The sequence below is a fragment of the Mus caroli genome, unplaced genomic scaffold (genome assembly GCF_978045245.1).
Source record: "Mus caroli unplaced genomic scaffold, Mus_caroli_1 scaffold_2, whole genome shotgun sequence".
Classification (NCBI taxonomy): Eukaryota; Metazoa; Chordata; class Mammalia; order Rodentia; family Muridae; genus Mus; species Mus caroli.
This window is the reverse complement of record NW_028227257.1, coordinates 101151738-101159435: the sequence shown is the minus strand read 5'-3', so window position 1 is coordinate 101159435 and position 7698 is coordinate 101151738. Positions and strand designations below refer to the sequence as shown.

At 39.0% G+C, this 7698-nt stretch overlaps 1 pseudogene; it reads right to left on the bottom strand.

The window, feature by feature from the left end:
* Positions 1-525: 525 nt before the first annotated feature.
* LOC110290370 (60 kDa heat shock protein, mitochondrial-like) lies at positions 526-6254 on the bottom strand (annotated as a pseudogene).
* Positions 6255-7698: the final 1444 nt, after the last annotated feature.

Genomic DNA, 7698 nt, shown 5'->3' with positions numbered 1-7698 from the left:
TTGGTTCAAGCTGTATAAGAAAACAATTCTTGGAAAATGAACTCTATATAGAGAGGCCTTTTTCTTTTTTTTAACTTTAAATAAAATTTTATTACACAAAGATTGTCACATAATTGGATACTTCTCTACTTTGTACAAAATCATTCCAACCCTCTACAGAAGGCTGCTTCTGAACTTCTCATGTGGTGACAGCGCTACAGTCCTGATGCCAACAGAGCAGTAGAGATGCCTCAGTAATCTAAGTTAAAAAAGCAGGACACTTGTATATGACTCTTGAACCCAGCATCAGGAATGTACAAATGTCTTTATTCAAAAATAAAAAATAAATTATCAGTAGGCATGGACAATGACAGCAGTAAACCATTATATATTGTCAAAGGAAACCAGTAACTGATGGTTACAGTGATCAGCCAGCCTTCTCTTCAGTCATTTTCTCCAGGTGACTTCTCTGAAGTTATCAGTGAGGAACCTGCCTTGAGCTTCCTGTCATAGTTCATTGATAAGGGCAAAACACTATCCTAGGAGTTAGAACATGCCATCTCCCATACCCCCTCCCATTGCACCCATTGCACCCATTCCAGGGTCCTTCTCTTTAGTAATTTCTGTCACTACAGCTTCAGATGTAGTTAGCAAGGAGGCCACTCCAGCAGCAGCCAGTTAGGCTGTTCTTACAAACTTTTTTGAATCAATGATTCCCTTTTCCGCTATGTTCACAGAATCTCCAAGCATGGTATCATAACCAACTTCTGCGGAACTCTGTAGAATTTTCTCAACTATCAAAGATCCTTCAGCACCTGCATTCTTAGCAATTGTCATTGCAGGAATTTTAAGTGTTCTTTTAATCATTTCTATACCTGTTTTCTGATCTTCATTAGCAGGCTTTAATGAATCCAAGGCTGGGAAGCACCAAAGCAGAGTGCAGCCCCCTCCTAGAACAATGCCTTCTTCAACAGCTGCTCTTAGAGCATTGAGAGCATCTAAAACTTTTTCTTCTCATTCACTCCAACATCACTTGTCCCTACAACCTTCAACAGCTACTCCATCTGAAAGTTTAGCAAGTCGCTCATTCAGCTTTTCCTTTTCATATTCACTAGTTGTGATGTCTACCTGCTCAGTGATTTTTTTGAATACATTTTTTTCAATTTGAGTTTTGTCACCTTTTCCTTTCAAAAGCATGGCATCATCTTTGGTGACAATGACCTCTCCAACTTTTCCTAAGTTGTGAACCTGAACATCTTCAAAATTTAAATACAACCCCTCTTCTCCAAACACCACACCACCAGTAGCAACAGCCATATCTTTAAAGAGATTCTTCCTATTGTCCCCAAACCCTGGAGCTTTGACTACTACAACCTGAAGACCAACTTTTAGCCTGTTCAAAACCAATGTGCTTAGAGCTACTCCATCAACATCTTTAGCAATTATGACCGAGAGCTTCTAATGAACATTAGCAATTTCAAGAGTAGGTACAATGGACTGAACACTAGAAATTTTCTTTTCACTCAACAAAACATAAGCATCTTGGAATTCACACTTTTGACTGTTTAATGTGTTAATAAAATGTAGGGAAATATATCCTCTATCAAACTTAATGCCTTCAATATTTTCTAGGTCATCATTCCGGGTTTTTTCATCCTTCACTGTGATGATACCCTTTCTTCCAACCTTTTTCATTGCATCAGAAATGATGTCCCCAATGTCTTTGTTTCCATTTGCAGAAATTGTAGCAACCTGAGCAATTTCTTCAGGGGTTGTCACAGATTTAGATTGTTTCTTAAGTTCAGTAATTACAGCATTGACAGACAACATCACACCTCTCCGAATTTCCACTGGATTAGTCCCTTTGCTGATCTCCTCAAAGCCCTCCTTGGCCATAGACTGTGCCAGAACAGTGGCAGTGGTGGTGCCATCCTCAGCCTCTTTCTTTTGTGCTATTGGCAACATCCTGAACAAGTTTAGCTCCGATATTTTTAAATTTATCCTTTGAATCAATTGACTTTGCCACAGTGACCCCATCTTGTGTTACTTTGGGACTTAGCCAACTCTGTTCAGTAATCACTGTTCTCCGCTTTGGTCCCATTGTAACAGCTACAGCATCAGCTAAAAGGTCTACACATTGAAGCATTAAGGCTCAAGCATCCACACCAAATTTTACATCTTTGGCATAGGCCCGAGTGGGATGAGGAGCCAGTGCCTGGGACAAAGGACTATGGGTAGTCGAAGCATTTCTGCAGGGCGGAGGCAAGAGAGCAAGAGTCTAGTAAGGCTAGAGAGGTCTTTTATTATTTTATTTTATTTTATTTATTTACATTTCAAATGTTATCCCCTTTCCTAGAATTCCCTTTGAAAACCCCCTATCCCATCTCTCTTCCCCCTGCTCACCAACCTACCCACATCTGCTTCCTGGCCCTGGCAGTCCCCTATACTGGGGCATATAACCTTCACAGGACCAAGGGCCACTCCTCTCATTGATGACCTACTAAGCCATCCTCTGCTACATATGCAGCTAGAGCCATGAATCCCACCATGTGCTTTCTTTGGCTGGTCGTTTAGTTCCAGGGATCTCTGGAGATACTGGTTAGTTCATCTTGTTGTTCCTCCAAGGGGCTGCAAACCCCTTCAGCTCCTTGGGTACTTTCTCTACCAGAGAATCCAGCAATACCACTTCTGGGCATATACCCAGAAGATGCTCCAACATGTAATAAGGACACTATGTTCATAAAAGCCTTACTTATAATAGCCAGAAGCTGGAAAGAACCCAGATGTCCCTCAACAGAGGAATGGATACAAGAAATGTGGTACATTTTTACAATGGAGTACTACGCAGCTGTTAAAAATAATGAATTTATAAAATTCTTAGGCAAATGGATGGATCTGGAGGATATCATCCTGAGTGAGGTAACCCAATCACAAAAGAACACACATGATATGCACTCACTGATAAGTGGATATAGGCCCAGAAGCTCAGAATACCCAAGGTACAATTCATAAAACACATGAAACTCAAGAAGAAGGAAGGCCAAAGTGTGTATACTACGATCCTTCTTAGAAGGGGGAACAAAATACCCATGGAAGGAGATACAGGGACAAAGTATGAAGCAGAGACTGAAGGAATGACCATCCAGAGACTTCACCACCTGGGGATCCATCCCATAGACAACCACCAGAGCCAGACACTCTTGTGGATGCCAACAAGACCTTGCTGACAGGAACCGATATAGCTGTCTCCTGAGAGGTTGTGCCAGTGCCTGACAAATACAGAGGTACAGAGGTCTTAAGAAGAAGAAGATCATGATTTATCTCAAGAACGAAGGAGGTTGTAGAAAGGCAGGTGAAGGGAGAACTAACCCTTGATGGTTATATCTGGAAAATTGTTCAAAGTTTTTTGATTATCTGGGTGACTTCTAGTTTTATTCAGAATATTTAGTTAGGTCTCTGATCTAGATTTTAGCAGGCTCATTAGGCAATTCTTATACTCTCAATGTTTGCAAGTCACTGATATAAATGAATAACGATTCCCAGAGTATGAACTCACATAGAAGAATTCACAGAAGATATTTGCCTCTAGTAGATATGTAAGTGTGAGTGAGAGGAACAAAGTATACCCAGAGCTCACTGACACAGTAGCAGATGGGTCAGAATCTCTCTTTTCTCTAGCAGAGTGGCTGGTTCTTTCTATGAATAGGGATGTGAAATTATTTCCAGAGGCAAAATGGTCCTTCCATGTTCTGCCTCGAGGTAAGACACCCAATGTGCAATTACCAAACCAAACTATTTTAAAGAAAATTTAGTTCTAGTTTTTAATGTCATAATAATTTTGGGAAAGATAACCATAAGACCTTTATTATTGATGTTTCCTTAATAGGCCGCCACACTTGACCATTTTCCTGGACTTTAGTAATCTGTTCAGCTACCCCCAACCCCCAGGTTTTGTCAACATGATACAGACTCTGGACATATTTGGGAACAAGGAATTTTAATTGATAAAATGCCTTTATCAGATTGTCTGTTTGCAAGTCTGTAGGACATTGCCTTGATTAATAATTGAGGTGGGTGGTTCCATCACTGAGCCAGGTGATCCAGGGTTCTATAACAAAGCAAGCTGAGCAAGCCATGGGGAGCAAGCCAGTAAGCAGTATTCCTCAATGACTTCTGCTTCAGTTCCTGTCTTGAGTTCCTGCCATGACTTCCTTAGACAATGAACTACGATGTTGAAGTGTAAGCTGAGACACCCTTTCCTCTCCAAGTTGTTCTTGGTTATGGTATTTCATTGGCGCACTAGAAGGTCCTAACTAATATACATGAAGATGTTTGTGGAACAAGCGATCTCAAGAGCAATCATGCATTTCTGCACTTGAGTTGAGTTTTACTCTAAATGATGTTTGTTTAACATTTCAGTGGCTTATGCTGCTCATTTTTCATTTCACTGTTATAAAAGTAAATGCTAAAGAAATAAAATGCAGTTGTTAAAATAAATCTCATTTTTGTGGACGCTAAATTGAATGCTTTTTAAGGTTTTGAAAATTGCCTTTAATACTATTTTCAAACGAAACTCGGGTTAGATAACGGAAAGTATTTAGGAAAACCAGAAATCCTAGATGGGCTCTTCTGAGGATTCTTTCATGAATGTTCTTAATTTACTACAAATAAAATAAGCAAAACAAATGTAATTTATGCTATAGAGGATGTAATGTGGATTTGTTATTTCACAGATTATTTTAAATCTCAATCTAGGGGTCCCATAACTACCCCAAAATGTCTCTGGCCCTATATCCCAAGTTTGATAAATGACTGGGTGAAGGGTTTAGACAATCAATCACAATAAACTGTGAATAAAAATTACAAATACAAATGTATTTCTTTATAAGCGAGTAACAACAAAACAATGTATGTTATGATGAATGAGCCTTTTCATTATTTCAGTTTCAATGAACATTCTTGTTTGAACATGCGTATTAATTTGCTTACAATATCATCATCTACGAATCTTTTCATTTATAAAGATCATAGGAATCAGTGTGCTATCAACTTGCAATGTTGCCTGCATGTGCTCTAAGTACACTACTGTCTCTAGCCTTCTCTAAATAATAGTCACGTCTTTAGAGCCAAAAGTACTATGCTTGTGCTAGGAGTCATGGCTGATGATGTAGTAGAGTTCTAAAGCAGCAGTCCTTTCCTTCTTCAGAAAGGAGCCATCATTTGTTCCTTTGATTTATTTCCCCACAGTGCAAAGCCATGGTGCATCTATTTGTCTAGAGAAATCCAGAGGCTATAGATGCTATATGGGGCTATTCACTGCACTTTTTGCTCTCTCTGGTTGTAATAACAGGTGTAGCAAGAACAGAGAACTTCAATTTATGTACTCACTTCCCATCTCCTAGAGATGCTAGCTGGCTTTCTGAGACAGCCTCTCATACAAGGCTAAGAAAGGAATATTAGCTAGTAGAGCTTAGAAATCAGGTCCCTGACCAGGGTGCCACATGGAAGAGGCTAATGTAGGCTGACAAGAATGATAGTCAAGAATGATTTAGCAAATCTTCCCATGAGCAGTGACTAAGTCACCACGGTGAGCACAGGCATCTGCACTTGCAGAGGCTGAGTCAAGGTGGAGCATCAGGTCTGGATTTGTTGAGACAAGACACCACCATGCACATACTAGAATGCCCTGAAACTAGACAGACAGTAAATTCTAGTGAATGTACTGAGCACGTACAGATTCCCAGCCTTTGCTAATTCGAAGGCTACAGCCACTTTGAAAACAGGTTTTGCTTTCATTTAATAAGATCATGAGAGAGAAAGAAGAAAAAGTCTGGTGAATAGGTCTGTAAAGGATCTCAGGGAGGGGAAAGAATATGATCAAGATATATTGTATGAAAAATTTAACACACACATGTATATGATACAGAGAGAATACAATACATAGATATATGTAAACATATATATATATATATATATATACACACATATACATATATGTGTGCATGTGTGCACATGTGCAATGGTGCACACATGGTTGTCAGAGGACAACTTGTGAGAAATGGTTCTCTTCTACCATGTGGGCTCTGGGAATTGATGGATGTCACTAGGATTGGTGACAAAATCCATTGCCTTCTTGCTCCTCCATCTCACTGACCAGTTTTTCTCTGTTAGAAATTATATGATACAGTAGTCCTGCCCCAGGCTATCTTCTCAAGGAAGTTCAAAAGTCATGTCACTCACAAAACTTGGATCATAACTGCCTACAGCAGCATCATTCATAATTTCAAAATTTGGAGGAGATATACACTCATGATCTTAGCTCTTAGGAAGCTGATTTCTAAATATTGTTAAATCCAGTAAGAGATAGCCTGGGACATATAGTAAGTTTGAGGCCAGCCTGTGCTACATAGTAAGACTCTGAAGAAGAAAAAAAGAAAGAAAAAAATTCAACTAAACAATCAACAAAACATCTTGAAAATACCCTTTAGTAATTTAATGGCTAAAATGGTACCTGCTGACAATGAAGTCTTATTCAAGACTATAAAGAAATGAGCTATCAAATGTTTCAAAGACATGGAAGACTGACCTGACAATCACTGCTACATGAAAGGAGCCAAAGGCTGCATCCCCACCATCACTGGATGGGAGCATGACTCCAGTGAAATGGAATTGTGGAAAAGGTAAACCGTAAACAGTAAAGACAGGTGGCCAAGATCAGAGCACAAAGGGTTTATAGGGCCCTGCAACTGCTTTATACACCACCACAATGATGGATGAATGCTATACTTACACACATTTTATATGCCTGTGTTATACTTACATACTTTCTATATGCTTGTTTAAAATCACAGGATTTGCAATACCAAAAGTAAACTCTAACATAAAGTATAAGCTTTGAGATTACAATGTATAAGTAATTTTATAGGTGTAAAATAAGTTTTTCCAACTAGTCAAAGCTATGCCTATTTGGGCAGAGCAGGCTATGGGAACTCACTGTACTTCTCAATTTTACTGCACATCTAAAATTGCTTTCTTTCTAAAATACTGACTTTTAAAATCCCAGTGTGTATTTCTACAATTCAGTTATTTTCTGTATTGTGAATTTGCTAGCTCCCTATAATATTCTTATTTATTTGGAAAACAATTTGTGTGATGAAGCCCATCTCAAGGACTCTTAGAAATGGAGCCAGGAAACGAATGATCAAGGGCTGCTCTGTCACATTTTTATGGCTGGTCTAGCGCCATTTTTATGTAGTTTTGTGATAGGTTATTTACACTGAGTGCCAGCGTCTCTCAATGTCAGGGTTGCTATTGTGTACCAGAGATATCTTGGCAATATCTTCATTGGGGTCTCTTGATGACAGACAGATGATGATGTTTTTGCCTTGCAGTGAGTGAAATGTGTGTGTGTTCAGAGGATGTCTGCACAGATCCATTTGTTTCCCATACATCCATTGCAGGCATAACAAATTGTCTGTCTAACAGAATTATATTGTGGAAATACATACTAGATCATGATCCCTTGTGAAGAATTGACTAGCCACACAGGTGTACAAGATTTTCAAGGTGATTTTTCCCTTTATTCCTTTTTGGGGGAGGGTGAGAACTATCTATTATTTAAAAATTATAAGAAGAGATTTTCCTTTTATCTTGAGAACAGAATTTTGTGTGGCATATAGATCATAACACATGCACTGCTGTTGCTGTCGTGTTCTTGGC